This window comes from Ascaphus truei, chromosome 4 (genome assembly GCF_040206685.1).
Source record: "Ascaphus truei isolate aAscTru1 chromosome 4, aAscTru1.hap1, whole genome shotgun sequence".
NCBI lineage: Eukaryota > Metazoa > Chordata > Amphibia > Anura > Ascaphidae > Ascaphus > Ascaphus truei.
In genome coordinates this window covers 41125714-41143261 of record NC_134486.1, presented here as the reverse complement: position 1 = coordinate 41143261, position 17548 = coordinate 41125714, and the positions used below count along the sequence as shown (strand labels likewise).

At 43.3% G+C, this 17548-nt stretch overlaps 1 protein-coding gene across 6 annotated transcripts in view; it reads right to left on the bottom strand.

Moving 5' to 3' along the window:
* The window catches only part of USH2A (usherin), a 942943-nt gene that overhangs the window by 394070 nt on the left and 531325 nt on the right, over positions 1-17548 (bottom strand). The gene's annotated exons all lie outside the window — the stretch shown is intronic.

The following is a 17548-nucleotide window of genomic DNA, read 5'->3' as shown; positions in this document are numbered from 1 at the left end:
CACAAACCAGGGTCGGACCGCGAGGCTGAGGTGGGGTTGTAAAAGCACCGACCTTAGACTGCGCAGGCTGATCCGGATTGCACAGTTCGTAGTCATACGTAGCAGGATCAGGATAGGAGAAGACAGCACCGTCGTTGTACAAGCCAGGGTCAGGACAGGAGACGTCAGGATAAACATTGTCCAAGCAGGAGTTCGGCAACAGGTAGTCAGGAAAGCCCCGCTTCAGCTTAGGAGCGCGGGGGTGGCCTCTGCGCGTGCGGCGACCATGGCCCATGGTACTGGTCTCAGGAGGTGGAAGACAGACCAGATTTACACACCACCTAACTACACGGGTAAACCAGTGCTACAGCGCAAGAGTCCTGAGCGGGCTAGGGAATCCTCCGTTTCAGCGCAGGAACCAGGACACGGCCTCTCTAAATTAGGGAAAGAGTAGGCCACAGGAACCAGGAAGCTGAAGAAACACAGGGAAACCTCCGCTTCAGTGCAGGAAACCAGGAAGCTGATGAACGCAGGGCGAAACCTCCGCTTCAGTGCAGGAAACCAGGAAGCTGATGAACGCAGGGCGAAACCTCCGCTTCAGCACAGGAGAACAGGAAGCTGAAGGACGCAGGGGAAACCTACGTATCAGCATAGGGAAGGAAGCTGAAGGACGCAGGGGAGACCTCCGTATCAGCATAGGAGAACAAGCGAGAGCTTGTGGCAGAACAGTAAGTGACATCCGGTAAGGACTATGCTCGGCAGGGAGCATTGTGGGAACATAGTACTTAAAGGCCAGCGGACCAATCCCCGGCGGGGGGTGTGAAGGTCCTGCTCCAATAAGTGAATACAAGGCTGGATTGCAGTGATAGATTGCACAGCTGCAGTAGATACCAGAGGTAGTGTGTGGCAGTATAGCTTTGGTGAGTGAATCCAGGCTGCAGTAATATCAGGTGAAGAGTTCCAGGACTGCACCGGTCTGCAAGGTAGGGCAACCAGTAAACCGTGGAGCGGATTCCTTACAGTACCCCCCCCTTCACACGAGACATCCGGGCGAATATGAGTTGGAGGACCGGGAATTGTTGCTGAACCATCTAGGATTGGGAGTAGAGTCGTGGTCCTGAGACTCGTGGTTAGTCCTTAGTGTACCCCCACCCCCCGGTGAGAACTGCGGCCAGACAGGGCCATCCATGGGTCTCGGGGACATCGAGTTGTTCCTAAAGTTCTTTAGGTGGAAAGGGAATCCGTAAACGAGCAGTTCTTTGGTGAGTACAGTTCTAGGATATGAGAGTGATGGAAGAAACATCCTTGGTACATGGCTCGCCCCGCAAAATGTCTTGGAAATCCAGGGCTGTGAAGAACCAGAGAGTTCCAGAGCAGAAACGGCAGAAGAGCCCCCACTGGAAGCCCAGTCTTTAATAAAGGAACCGGAATCTAGGATAGGCGGCCCTGATAGTTGATCGAATACGCCAGGAGGAACCTCGGAACAGAAAAAGTCTTGGCTGACCACTGCATGTTGGAATTTGTGAGGGATTTTCCCTCTAGAAGTCTCCCAGGTAATGATTAGTGAGGGTATAGGCTGGGTGGAAGCATCTCCCGGTATTGGTATGGAAGGTGACAAGGCAAGCAGTAAACCAGGCATAGAGACCGAAATCTTGGGATAGGTACAGAGTATTTCCAACTGAGAGAAAATAACAGGGACAACCGAAAATTCCTAGGGAAAAAACCATGGTTTAGCAGGAGCAGGGAAGCAAACAACAGTAGGGCTCTCCAATACTGGGAAATCCTCAGTGGGAGATAGTATTGTCACGGAATCAGGAACAGTCCTTGAAATTTTCGTATCGGTAGCTTGAGAAAAAGGCAGAACCCGGGTAGTGGCGGGAGGGAAACTAACATCAGAAGCTGAAGTCTGTACCTCAGTGACAGGGACCTGAAAGCCAGCAAGCAGTAAGTATGAACTATGAAAAGTCTTAATGACTGCACCTTAGGAGTACAAGGAGTCTTTTCCGAAACTGCAAGGACCCTAACCACAGGGGTACCTAATCTGACAAAAACGTGAATAGGTGTGTTTTCTAGTGCAGAATTTCTGATCACAGGACTCCTAACCGATAGTGAGGGTGTCTGGGTTTGATTAGAGAAAAAATCAGATGTATTGATAAGTGACTTAGAAACAATTACTGAGGTTCTAGATTTGCTGGACCTGTGAGAAAAAATACCCTTTAAGACAGGAGCTTTAATTTCTTCCCGGAGTAACCCCATGTTTGCTGGGGCATATTTAGAGACAGTACTGAGGGACTGGGTTTCAGCAAAGGCAGGACAGCTAAATAGCTCAGATTTAAACCCCAGGACTTGTAATATAGGCATGGTGACCTCAGACAGTACTAAGGGAGTGACCACAGATATGCTGATCCCTGGAGAATTAGCCTGGACAGAGAAATCAGGGGGACCCCCAGCCAGGATAAACATTGTAGAATTGTAGAATCAGAAGGAGAATCATTACCTTTCAGAGTCTCCAAACCAGTAAGACACAATTCAGCGAAAAGGGAAACAGTGTGCAGGCTTTTTACTAATCTATATGAAAAAGCGTCACTTTTGGGAGAAAACCGTGCGTCAGCAAACATTCCTGGGAACACAATATGAACCCCAGGAGGGACATACAGACTACTGTATGCTTTTAACCCTAAGCTTAAAGAGGAGGAGAACTCAGACAGTACACGGGGGTTAATCATAACTGTTCTGGTCTCTGAAGTAGGTATTTGGTAAGGATTGTCTGGGAAACCAGAAATTACTGCAGATTCCATAATGTGGGAACTATGCGCTGAAGCAGGGATCACCGCTCTCTGGCCAACAGGCTGGTTCAGTGAAATATGGAAAATAGCTGAAGCGCTCAAATGCAGGTATATCTCAAATGATAATAAGCCAGACCACTGTACCAGGGTACTAACAATTGATATAGTACCTATTGTGTCATATAATGGGTACTATCCTCCTGAAGACAGGTGGTGTGTGGTGCAACCCACTCACCATATGTCTCATTGGCAGGTTCCCCTGAAAAATATGCAAATACTCACATCCTGGTAGGGCAGGCAGGCAGGCTGTGCAGCTACTCAATGCAATACAGGGAAAAGGGAGACCAAAAAGCGCACCAGCACAAACGGAGCAGGAAGAAAACCAGAACAAAAAAATGATTAAAAGGGCACTTTAATGTGGCAAAAGACCCATCCAATGCATTTCGAACGTCGCAGCGTTCTTTTTCCTTGAAAAAGAACGCTGCGACGTTCGAAATGCATTGGATGGGTCTTTTGCCACATTAAAGTGCCCTTTTAATCATTTTTTTGTTCTGGTTTTCTTCCTGCTCCGTTTGTGCTGGTGCGCTTTTTGGTCTCCCTTTTCCCTGGTTCAGTGAAATACCCGGGAGAAGGAACTCTGCGACCAAGCTTAGGGAAAAACCTGACTCCTGAATACATTTATCAGGAACCAGAACTTTAGCCGAAGTCTCCGGAGGCGAAACTGCGGAAACTTGAGCTGAAGCAGGGGATTTATAGCAAAGAATATCTAAGGACTCCGTACGGTTATGGGAATCCCTCAATGCAACCTCTGCTGTCTGACTTGTGGACTCATTCTCTGAGGCTTAAACGAAGGCATTAAATTGGAGGCAGCAAGAATTTACAGGGGTTAATGCAGACAGTGCCTGAGAGTAGAACATAGGTAATCTTCTCTCTGGAGCTAGGGGCGTGACAAGGAATCTCTCCTCTGGAGCTAGGGGCGTGACCATGGCTGACAGAGAACAGGTATTTACCAAAGGAAACTCAGAGAGCTGCCCCACAGGGGTTAATACTGAAATGACCCTGGGAACAGAACTTAGGGATTCTTTCTCTGACGGGGAAAGCGCACAGGACTGCCTAGCAGAGGTTAAAGCTGGAAAACCCTCAAGACCTGGAGTGACAGATTCAGAGTTAGAAATAGGGGAACTAAGGAACTTATTCTCTGATACTAGAACCTTAGTGTTGGTTAGTGAAACATATGTATTCTCCAGGGGAACCTCACAGGACTGATCGGCAGGGGTTAACGTAGACATATCATTAGTGTCAGGGAACCCGGGCACACAATCAGAGCTAGGGACTGTGGCAGTTACTACGTTAGGAGATATTGCTAATGGGTCCGTTTGGTCATCTCCCGGAGAGGGAGATACGTCCCCCGGTTTAGCGACAGGACTGGCAGCTGAGGAAACCGCCAAAGGACGGCGTTAGCGGCCAAGAGGCGATCCTGTTTTAACAAGTAACAGTCCAATGCCAAGGAAAGTACATGCAGCGTGTCCTGAGCGAGAGCCAACATGACGGAAGGGTCCGGGAGTACTACGGGAATGTCCAATGATAAAGCCAGGGCATTGAGTGTACTACAGGCATTGACCAGTTCCACAGGAGTCACCTTATCCCCAGTTAAAGGGGAATCAGGGGAGAATACACAGTTTTCACTGGCCAGAACACTGGCCAGATACTGTTTTAAGTCTCTGAGGCAGTAAGCCTTACAAACCAGATCATTACGGCATTTCTTTTGCAAGGGAGTTAAGCCCTCCGACATAAACGGATCTTCCATCAGGGGTATTATATCGCACAAATAATCATTCTCAAACTGGGACTGGTCTACACACCGGGACAGGTTTTTAGGAAAAAACTTACCAACCCACACCTCAGCGGGGTCCGAGTTTGTGAGGCTGAGCATACTGTCACGGTTGTGCTCGCCACAAACCAGGGTCGGACCGCGAGGCTGAGGTGGGGTTGTAAAAGCACCGACCTTAGACCGCGCAGGCTGATCCGGATTGCGCAGTTCGTAGTCATACGTAGCAGGATCAGGATAGGAGAAGACAGCATCGTCGTTGTACAAGCCAGGGTCAGGACAGGAGACGTCAGGATAAACATTGTCCAAGCAGGAGTTCGGCAACAGGTAGTCAGGAAAGCCCCGCTTCAGCTTAGGAGTGCGGGGGTGGCCTCTGCGCGTGCGGCGACCATGGCCCATGTTTCTGGTCTCAGGAGGTGGAAGACAGACCAGATTTACACACCGCCTAACTACACGGGTAAACCAGTGCTACAGCGCAAGAGTCCTGAGCGGGCTAGGGAATCCTCCGTTTCAGCGCAGGAACCAGGACACGGCCTCTCTAGATTAGGGAAAGAGTAAGCCCCAGGAACCAGGAAGCTGAAGAAACACAGGGAAACCTCCGCTTCAGTGCAGGAAACCAGGAAGCTGATGAACGCAGGGCGAAACCTCCGCTTCAGTGCAGGAAACCAGGAAGCTGATGAACGCAGGGCGAAACCTCCGCTTCAGCACAAGAGAACAGGAAGCTGAAGGACGCAGGGGAAACCTACGTATCAGCATAGGGAAGGAAGCTGAAGGACGCAGGGGAGACCTCCGTATCAGCATAGGAGAACAAGCGAGAGCTTGTGGCAGAACAGTAAGTGACATCCGGTAAGGACTATGCTCGGCAGGGAGCATTGTGGGGAACATAGTACTTAAAGGCCAGCGGACCAATCCCCGGTGGGGGGGTGTGAAGGTCCTGCTCCAATAAGTGAATACAAGGCTGGATTGCAGTGATAGATTGCACAGCTGCAGTAGATACCAGAGGGAGTGTGTGGCAGTATAGCTTTGGTGAGTGAATCCAGGCTGCAGTAATATCAGGTGAAGAGTTCCAGGACTGCACCGGTCTGCAAGGTAGGGCAACCAGTAAACCGTGGAGCGGATTCCTTACAATGTATTTCGCAGTTACTTGACATCTTATTTACATTATTATCAGGGGACAACATTATTCATTTAAATTTGTTTTCATTTCAAAAGTGTAATTATTTCAATGAAAGTACGTCACTGCCAAAATGAAACACATTTGTTGCAATTCAACAAACCAGGAAATAACTTTTATAGATTCACCTCTATTGCAGTGTTCACATTTTTTGGATTGCACAAAGTTGTATAAAATATCATCTTCATTTTTGTGTTGATGTTTAGACAGTTATACCATGGTCAATACTGGAAGGCATTCTACTATGCTTAGAATGATTTTTATGTGACCATGTTTAGAATGCTTCTACAGTATAGTATTATAAATAAATATAATTGGTATTGTGGATTAAACAGCATGCATTAACTCCTCAGAAATGTCTTCAACATAAAATTAAACAGATAAACAGCTATATTTTGTCTGAAGCAACAATTTCAAGTTTAGTGCCCAACAACATACAAAACGCAATAAAACGTTGGGGTCACTCACATCTTGCACTCACTCTCGCAGGCGAACACCTGCTTAGGTTCAAAAGACACATGTTTGTGTTACTTAAGATTTCAGAATAAGTGAAGTGATGCAATCTGCAGTGTTTTGAGTATGGTTTAGCATGCAACTAAGGCTGCGTTCAAACAGGCTGCGATGCGGCCACACTTTTGCTGTGTTCTGTGGGAGGTTTCAAACTGAAAACGACCCCTGGTGGCAAAGTACAACGTTGTCACGGCTGCACTTGAAAAAGGCAACTGAAGTTGTCATTTCAAGCGGCAGCCGAGTCACGTGTACTTCGCCAGCCAATCAGAAACACACACACTTTGTTTATTTTTTTAATTCAATCCCCGAGTTGTCCCGCCTCCAAATCGCGTCATTCTGTCTGCTGGGCATGAGCACACATCGCCCAGCAGACAGAGGCGGGGACGCGCGGACTGTGCAGTAGGCTGAACTCAGCCTAAGGTGGTTTAGAGCTGCAGATGTACTGTATCTGCTTTAAAAATGTAACAACTTTTCAATGTCACTCTATTTCCTTATACTTAAAATAAAATTAATAGTACTTTAAACAATATTTAAAAATAATTAAGAAGCAATATTTTTTCAAACAAATCACTTTTTTAAAATAGCTCATTCTATTTCAGCAGGGTGAGGACTGTCACTAATTTTAAACTATCTTTTTTTGTATCTTTTGCTTTTTTGTTTAGTTCTTTGATGCAGTTTCAGAAAAGACTTCAGTTCACCTTAAAAAAAAAAAAAGACTTTAAGTCTTGAGGCAAAATGAAGTGTATTTAAAATTTATACACTGTAGAATGCCTTTGTTGTGAACTTGAACAACCTGCAAAACTTCTCTACTTTCCATGCTTTCCGACTCTATCCTCATTTGTTCTCCTGCATTTTGCTGATTATTATGCAACATTGCATTCAACTTGTGGTTCCATTATTTAACTACATGCACAGTCATGGCTGACCCTTCCTGATCAATTGCCAATCCATACAGGTTTGACTGATAAAAGAGCCAATTAGATTTAAGCAAATTAAGGGACATCACCAATGTCAACCACTTATTAAACGAATGCTGAATTCCATGCATACCAAATATGAATATACCAAGTCCCATTAAGAGTAAAAATCCTGACCAATTAGTAACTCCAGTCTTCTTCAGGGTTAAGGTCAGTGGGAAGTTTCTTATTTATGGATTAACATTCAAATTCAGATTATTATTTTTTTATATGTCTTTTTTTCCAAGAACTATTGAACTTGTACACCAATGACGGGCAGGATAACATAGAACATTATTTTTCCCAAATATTTTATTTTAATAACTATAAAATATCAGAAGGTGCAACTTATTTGGCACCTTGGAACACAAACTACTATTCCTGGATCTGCAAAGTTATATATTTTACAATATTCAGGACTGTGTGTAAAAAGGTCCTGCTTTTTCTTTGCATGTGCATTTTTATAAATGAATGTTTGTAACGGGGACTTATCACTGTTGAGAAAAACTGTCTCTAAATCCAGCAGTGGACTGGTTAATTGCACAGGCAATCAACCAGACTCCACCTCCTGTCTGATTAAGACTGTGTTAGAAAAAGCCTGTTCTGAGAAACAGGAAGAAGATTTCCTTAGCCCACAACTAGGGCTGACCAGAAGAACAGATGTCTTGAGCTGCAAATGTCTTCCCCCCACCCCCAGCAGCTTCAGTGAGTCACAGGGGAGGCGGTGCGGCTAGGCCTGTGTGTGTCCAATCAGGGACTCAGACCTAGTTCCTGCTTTTACTGTACTTAAGAAGCTGCACTACCAAAGTTAGTAAGTTGTCTCTACCCTTGAGAGAGACAGTTTCTCACCCAGAAGTGCGGATTGGCTGTGCACTTACTGCCTTCTCCCCTTGGGGAGTTAGGAGTGAGACCATACCCCTGGCTCTAACAGGGAGTCAGGGACGGGCAATGACTGCTGTGGGGGCCCTGTACTCGCATTGGAGGTCTAGGGAACATACTGAGGGTGAAGCCCCAAGAACTGCTGTAACCACTGTGTGAGCTGTGTATGCTGATCATCTGCAGTGTGTACAATAAAATGTGATCCTGTTACAATATACCTTCCTGCCTGAGACTGCAATCTATCAGGGGGAGAGGAAGTAAGTTCTCCTGCAGGGATTGTCTCCACATCCCTTGGGCCTGCAAGTGATTGTGGCGCTGTCACCGTGAGTACGAATCAGTTACTACCCCAGAAACCTGTTCTGTTCTCCCCTACAACAACGCGGACAGCTCAGATCTACTGTGAGCCAGCAGGTATGCACCACACCACACCGTGTAGCAGTGAACTATCCCAGAGGAGTGGGTGGAATGGGTTACACAGATAAGAGATTTTCTTCTTGGACTGTTGTATATCTATATGTATATATGATTGGGGGTGGTAACTAGCTTAGCTACCCATCCATATTAGAGAGGGACGGAGTAAAGTTGTAGATATTCTCCAAAGCGGAGTTGGTCTTTATTTTGTTTATTTTTAATGTTTTTGCCGTGTTAAAGGAACAGGCGCAATAAAGCCTCATTTTAGTTTCACCTTAAAACGGTCTCCATTGCGTACCTCTGCACACATCTCTTACAATGTTGTTTTCAACTAACCAACTGTCTTTTTCAGAAACCAATGTATTTAATTTTAACACTCCCCAACTGATAAGACATGAAATTTCAATTTAAACTAAAACAGATTGAAAGTGATGAAAATATCTGAATCAATGCATTTTCTAGTACAGAACATACCAGTTTTACAAGATTCATACATAATGATCTGCCTTTTCACCTTACAACACTGTCCCTGATTTCCAGAGTATATGGTAGACAGTAATGTAATTGTGCTAAATATCTCTCGGCCTCTCTCTCTCACAAACACACAAACACACACGCACACACACACAACCGGAATGCCTCCTCAAGTAGAGGAGCAAGGAGGGGAGGAGACAGAGAGAGACAGCAAGGAGATCAGTAGATAAAGAGAGAGACATCAGGAGGGGAGGATATGGATGAAGAGGAGGAGGGAATGGACTGCAGTGTGCACATGGTGCAGGAAGGAGTGCATAAAGAGGTAAAGAGAGACAGCAAGTTGTGTAAGAGGAGCCAGCAAAGAAAGGAGTAGAAAATAAAATGAGAAGAAGAGGAGGAGCAGGGCATGATGGAGGAGATAGTAAGGTAGGGAAGAGGGAACAAGAGAAATTACTGGGATGTGTGAAAACAAAGAGTAATGTTTAATTAATAACCTTTAAGATCTGCTAGATCGGCATATGTTACACCGGGTTCCGCTAGTTCTTATATAAATAAACTGGTAGTATTGAGTAGAGATAGGCGAACCAGTACAAATCCATTTCCTCGGAATTTTGCTGATTGTTTAGACCAAATCCAATCCCAACCACAAAAATCTATTTGCAGTTTGGGCAATAAAAAAAGTTAAGCAGATTTATTCAAATTCATCATTGAATACAATCTGGATGGATTGTTAAGAATAAGAATTCAGAATTCATATTGAATCCAAAATCTGACCAGGGGGAGGAATGGAGCCTGGGAGAAGGTCTATGCCGCAGTCGTAGGGCTGATGCGGGGGAAGTTCCTTGGATTGACTTTGTCAAAGACATCATGGAACTCTAGGTACATTTCAGGAAGGCTGGAGGTAATGGCATTGATAACAATCTTTTTATCCCTGGTAGAATAAGGATTTTAGAGGCAAGAATTTTGACAGTCCTGACTCCACACGGTTACTTGTCTCGTAGATCACCTAATCCATGGATCATGTTGCTGGAGTCATCGGAACATCAAGATTACCATGGCAGAAGGAGAAGGAATGATAAGAAGTGTTTCACGATGGGAGGTACCCACAGAGACTTGTAAGGGTAACGTCTCTCAAGAGATGGTCTCCAAGACCATTGGTCACCCGTTGATGGCCTCTACCACCAATGGATCCCTCATCTGTCCTAGTGGAATAGAGTTGAAGGCATGGTCCATGAAGTTCTTAGCTGCTCCTGAGTTAATTAATGCCTAAATAGAAATGGTAGCATGACCCCATGCAAGATGGACTGGCAGAAGGAGTTGAGTAGGCCACGCAGGGGAATGAATCACCAAACGCATAGGGATTATTCCTCCATTCTCACCGTGCATTTAGAGTCTTCCTGCTGGGTAGGACAGGTACGGATATAGCAGCCCTTGCACAGAAATCTTCTGCCAATAAACACAGGAGACCATAAGAAGCAGATTAATCATGTCTCTTTCCAGCGGAAACTACCTCCAAACATGAAGATCTCTTAGGTGTTCCATATCTCCCTCCTCAAACTCCTCATCTGGAATTTAATTTCCACCCTTGTTCCTGCCCCCCACAATCACCTTCCGTTCCATTTGAGGGGTAACTGGAATTCGAGGTCTCCCATGTCCTGGACTCTGCAGATCATGCAGAGGCATCCAGTACCTCATCAATTGGAAGGGGTACTATCCAGAGTAGAGGTCATGTTGAATTTCAAATACGTTCATCCCCCTGCCTGGTCAGGGCGTTCCATCGGATGTTCCCCTTCTAGCTCAGAATGGACCGTCCGGAGTCTGCTCCTAGAGAGGTGGGGGTATTGTACGGACCCATCGTTTTGGCCATTCCCTGTCAGCACTGATGCATCCCTTTGATCCTAACATTGCTTCAACTAAGATGGCGGAGATCTGAGATTGCTACATAGATGGCTAAGATTTGAGGTCACTTTACCTCAACCAACATGTCCAAATCCAAGAAGTCATATCATCTCACCCTGAGTCAAGATGGAGACTGGAAATTGGCTACATCTGGCCTAGGCATTTAAATAGCAACCATCTGCACCACGCCAGTGCCTGAGCAAGGTGTCTGTCCTTTGTATTCCATGTTTATTCCTTTTCCTCAGCATCTGCCTTGATCTTCACCTATGACCCGACTATAAACATTTGTCGCTTGAATTGACCTCCGCTTGTGACCTCAACTACGTACCTTGCTGCTTATCTTGGTCTCTGCCTATGCCCCCGACTTCTTTATACCTCTGTGAGTACTCCATCCCATCAGTTCCCACATCCTGCCTCTGCCCAGCAGGTCGGCTTCCTGGTCTGAGACAAGAACCGCCCCATTCCTTCCCCCCACTCCTCCAGATTAAACTGAATGCCGATTTAACAATTTGGCAATGGATTTTGGATTGCTCTCTGTCTTTGAAAGAAACAAATCCAAAATGGCAGATTCACCGTTTTGAGATTGATCTGCGGAACTAAGCGGACCAAAGGAACCGGCTGATCTGTCGGATTCAAATCCACAAAAACATTTCACCCCTCTCTAGCAGTGAGGCTATTGCAATTGGGACTTTGCACAATGTAGAATGAATTTGTGACTGTTGCCTGAAAATACTGAAAGGTAATGCTTCCAGTGGCATAGCTGGTATACCCAGCAGAATTTGTCTAACACTGCGTTTGAGTCCATGTACTGTACTTGACAAAGCCAGCCTGGCACAAGATATACATCTGAAATGTTAATACCATTGAATAGACTGCATTAAATAGAGTGATTCAATTACTGACTGGAGTTTGAAGTGCCAAAGCAATAAATAGAGCATTCAACAACTTAAATTGTGAGCAAAAATATCCACAACATATTATTTATAATATTATACATAACTGTCTAGCACCATACATTTTCCAGAATTCCTGACCAATGTGTGTACAAGCCAATAAACACAATGCTTAACATTCTGTAAGAAAACAAACAGTTCCACAGTTTACCATCAAGCATGGAATGATAAATTATTCATAGCAACTTAAAAATGACGTTTACAGTCATTGTTATTTAAGCAGTTGCTATTCAAGGTACTTTAAGGCTTAGGTGTGAAGCTACTGCTAGAACCCCTTTCCTGACTCCAATATAGTGAAAACAATTGGTTTCATTTAATTTTTAATTATCCCTGCTACAGAATATATCACATCCTGGTTTAAAGAATGATAGCTACCTGTACATGTATAAGCAGTCTCTTATAAGGAAGTAACAGTTGGCGATCATTCTTTCATTTACTTTTCATTCATCCTTTCAACCTGCTGCTTTGCACATGGCAACAATTTTCTTTCCATGAAAAAGAATGAGCATAAAATAAGTCCCCGGGAATTTGTTGTGTAAACTACTCAATGTTCCAAGAACCTGGATCTTGATTTCCTAGGCTATTTTCAGCAAAATGTTAGATTATAATACAGAAGTAAATTGTGGAGGAATATGAATTTTACACTTTATTAGGATCGTTTCTCATACAAAGTAATGCTCGCTGATTCATGTATTATACATTCTGATATGGATCATATTGGAATAGAAATGGCACTGAACTTTTTTTAAGTAATGTTCAATGATAATGTAATTCTACTTAAGAACACCTATTCATGTCAATGCCATGTGCTTTTCAGCATGATTTTATGTCTAAATGATGATAATGTATATTCAGATCATTAAGTAAAAGAAAGCATGAACTAAAACCTATTTAACTAATGATGTATACCATTATATTATCACAAGGTCATAAAATATAAAAGTAATTTTACATCTATATGTTTATTAATTGTAATAAACAGAATTGCAAAGTTCATTTTGTACAGTGCAAAGCAGTGCATAATGTATATTTTATCTACCATTACTTTCGGTTTTTTTATGAAAAGTAAAGGAACATTTTCCAAAACACTAAACACAATTCTGACACAGAAGATATACAGTTATGCTAACTGCAATAAAAGATGGGACTAATATATATAGCAATAATTTAGTTGTAAGAAGAATACAAGAAAATACTGTATGTTCCAATCATTTATGTGATTACACTAAAATTCTAAATGAAGGACTATAAGATACAAATCATTTCCTCACACATTCAAACTATATCATCCCTGGCAATTTAGCATCATTATTTTATGTTAACATGTGAAACATTTCTTTATATTCGCTGATATGAAAATGAATTAGAGAAGAAAGATTTATAAAAAATAACTGAATAAAGTTTCTGTATGACTACTAGATAATCAGGACCACCATCACTGTCCAAGCAGCGGCTTGGCTGAAACCGGAATTTTGACCAGCTGATTCCAGAAGTTCAGTCCAAAGGGCTGAACCCAAGAGTTTGGCCCGACCGGCTTAACCGAGTCTGAACGACCAGAAATCAGACAGAATTCCCTTATTGGCAGATATTGCCAGACCCCTTTCACTGACTACCACAGTTATCAGGGTACAACCACAAACCTCTACTCAATAGGATCTCTGCATCACCCTTCCACCTCGCTCAACAAGGCAACAGGGCCCCCAACCCTCTCCTCCAACAACCTGGCTGCCCCGGGGAATCTGGTGGTGGGCCTGGATGCTACTACTGTACAATACTAAACTACTTGTATGCTACTAGATACAGTAGATACAAATGATCAAACCTATTTTTTCTTTAAGATCAACACCACCTAAAATGGTTTATACGTCAACGTGTGATTTCATATTATGGGTAAGAAAAGTAAAAAGCCCTGTATTGCATTCCCAAACTCTGTCAAAGAGCAAGCCATCTTCAAAACATTGTGTGAGCTATTGTAGAAGACCTTGGCAAGTCTGTTGTGAAGGCCTGCGGTGCTCCAGAGCTTTGAACTGTCATAGTAACTCACACAGTTATGCAGATGGTGCAGCACAAAACTGGAAGTTTGGGTTATGAAGGAGACTCTACACTTCCAGCTCAACATGGGTAGTCAGTGACTGAAACTATACACCTCATACATTGAAATTGACCCCTTGCAAACACACTTAACAGAACACCCTCCTATTGTCTCTCTGCATTTTCCTACTTACTGTAGCACTTAGATTGTAAGCTCTTCGGGGCAGGGACTTTTTTTTCTTATTAATGTTACTTTTATGTCTAAAGTGCTTATTCCCATTATGTGTTATATGATTGTCACGTGTATTACTGCTGTGATGCTCTATGTAGATAGATGGTGCTCAATAAATAAAGACATACATACATACATACAACACACGCAAATGCTCACTGACATCACCGGGAATTAGATTACCTGTGGGATGTGTGGCAAGCCTGGAGAGCACCTCAGAGCACACCAGATGTCATCAGGGAACATAGCCAGCAATTAGAAATTATTGACATGTCGGCAAAGCGTGCAAACTATGCAAAATGTGCATGTTTTTCAGCAAAAAAGTTTACTGTTAAAATTCTACAGTATGTGCATTGAATGTTGAAAATTTGCCAAATTCGCTTAATTGCCGCACATACCATTAGTTGGTGCATTTGTGAGCAGATGGTAAAGCAGCAACCCAAGTTGCTCATTTTTTTGGGGGGGGGGGAAGTGGGCATGTCCAGGGAGGTATTATTAATTTTGTCAGCAGATAAAGATTTTTGCCTCTCGGACAGAAAATATCTTTTTGGTTTATGCTCAATCTGGGGGGGCAGTCAAAATTGACATTCCAGCTTCCTATATGTGACCCGGCAGCCATGTTTGTAGCTTGTGTCAAACACCGGCACAAAAACTACAAATATCTCGAACTGCCATACCCAGATGTCAGGGGACCATGGATTTGCTTTGGGTAACCCCCCGTTCAGGTAGGATTTGAGTAAAAAAATGTTTTGGGGGGCATATTGCTGCATTAACAGATACAGGTGCGCTGACGAGTATTCTAAAACTTGATTTGGAAAATAAGTTTGAATGGGACTTCCAGGGACCCCCGCTGTGTTAATCCGATGGGCCATTAGTCTGTCTGCAGAAATGTCACTGAAATGTTGCAGCATGTACCCCTCATGTACCTGTGTCTTGTTGGTGATAGCCCCAGATTTTCCAAGGCAAGTTTTAGAATACTCATCGGCGTACCTGTAGATTACACACGTTTGTGCATATCGGAGGGATACAGAGACACATCATCGAGAACTCAGTGAATTATTAAAAACCTGTCTAGTTATATTGGCAAGGGTAGACGTGGTGGTGGCAGTCATCATGGTCTAGCAGTGGCCATGGTGGATGACAGAAAATACTACTAATAATGAGTGGTACCCTTGGGACAAGGTTAGTAACTGCTACTTTGAAAGCAGAAGCAGTTGTATTAACCCATAGAAGCCTACTAGTATGGGGAAAAAGACGTTAAGGGAAGTTTTGCCAAAATGATCATTATCACCATCAACGTGCTAGGGTGAAAACAAGCAGATCCCAACCAGGGGGAACAGATTTGGTAAGAAAGAACTACATATTGCTGAATCCACTCAAAAGGGGCTTAGAGAATGTAGCCCTTAATGCTAAACTATGCACAAATGCTCTTATTAGTGAGAGGGATGAGCACTTTCCTGAGAAGAAGTATTTTTTCTGAATGTGGACAGACATCAACCTGTGTGATGGCTGTGAGGGAAGGTTCAGAGTCCGATACATCCTCAGCAAATTGTGCAGGGCGGAATAGGGAGGGAGGCTGAACGAGCTTTAGCTCTTCTATTTCAAGACTCTGGAGAGAGCAGAGAAGTAGAAGATAGATGATGATAATCATACCTAGAAGAAGTATTTTTCTGAATGTGGACAGAAACCAACCTGTGTGATGGCTATTTGCTGTGAGGGAAGGGTCAGAGTCCGATACATCCTCAGGAAATTGTGTGTGATGATGATGAAAGTGTGTGGTGCAGGAACTGCACAAGTGAGAGGGAAAGGAACTATGATGGTACTTTAGTAGTGGAGGAGCTAATTATGTGATTCTTCATGGTAGCAGCAGTGAAGAAAGTGATGATGATTACAGATGTGTGGACTCTTCACCTAAGTTTGAAACCTGGTAAAATGTGCATTTATTTTTTCAAACTTAGAATTTTTTTACTTTGGACATTAGTCTAGAGTGGGCATTAGGTATATTGGGTGGGAAATAGGGATGTGGGGGTGGGTGATGGGGGCTGGTTAAACTCCGGGGAGGTGCTTGTAGGGTTTAACTACTTGTTTGCCTTTGCAGTTAGTAAATCATTGCATGACAAAGCTTTCCTAGCCACTAAGGTAGCCAAGGGGAGTAGGTAGTGTAGGTTATTTGTGTACAAACCTCTTTTATGCCTTTGGTATACTTTGGTAGACACAAGCATTAAAGGGGTTATTGTTATTTTTACCATAATATAGGTTGCATTAATTCCTGCATCGCGAGCGATTAGGGGTTAATTATTGCACCAGGTAAATTATTACTGCAATCTTGGTCACTTCGGTCATAAAATTTGCGGGTAATAAGACACAGTGTTTTATTTTATTACCGGTTGCTTTTTAATGGAGGTTTAAATAAGCTAATTTGCATTCACAAACCGCTCGACTTGACCCTCCCCTTTTCACTGCAAGCACTTGAAATCAGTCTAAAGGACAAAAGACCGGGGCATTTCTGGAAAAAGGGCACAGCCCTGTTCGGGGCTGTGTGTGGACTATTATAACATGCTCAAAGTAAGCTTCTTTACGTTTGTTATTATATGCTGAAAATAAGCTCTTTAGTGTTCCACCTTTTTGAGGCCGAATAAAGGCCTATATTCAGACCACCCATATGTCTTTGCAGCCTTACTACAACAACTACTATTAACAATTCCCTGCACAGTACAGTGGGGGTGTAAGAGACAATACCTACAGTATACATTTTACAACCAACTTTTATATTATACACTGGTACAGTAGGTTACAAGGGTCCTGCCTAAACTAGCTTTCAATCTAAAAGATACATACAATACATCTTGAAAAATACCTTTTGGAAGATGTTTTAATGCTCATATATTCACAAAACTTTAATATGTTTCGTGAGTATGGGCGGGTGGTTAATGATATAACTAAATGTCATTTAGTAAGCATTTCTCCCTACACTATCCTTTTCCTGGAAGATAATTATATCTATAGTAAATGGGCATATAAAAGAACAATTTCACAACATTACCCATTCACTAAACTCTGATTGTGGCAATTTCTAATTACCTATGCCAGGCATAGCTGGACCATGTACATACTGTAAGAGCAGAACATAAAGTCAAACAGGGATCAAGTCTAGAGTAAGTCATAAAAAACATATCCCTGTAAATATAACAACATTCTTAACTAATCACTAGTCGAAGTGGCTTGGAAAGCATGTCCAATCTATGCTACTGTAGCTAACCTCAGCATACAAGGATATTCATTTTCTAACTACCCTAACACTAATTATCCATAACAACCATTGCCCAGATCCTCAAAAGGTGTAAAGGTTTAGCACCCCTTTACTCCCATTCATGTGAATGGGAGTAAAGTTGTGCTAATGCTTAGCCCACTTTTGTGGATCTGGGCCATTGTGTGC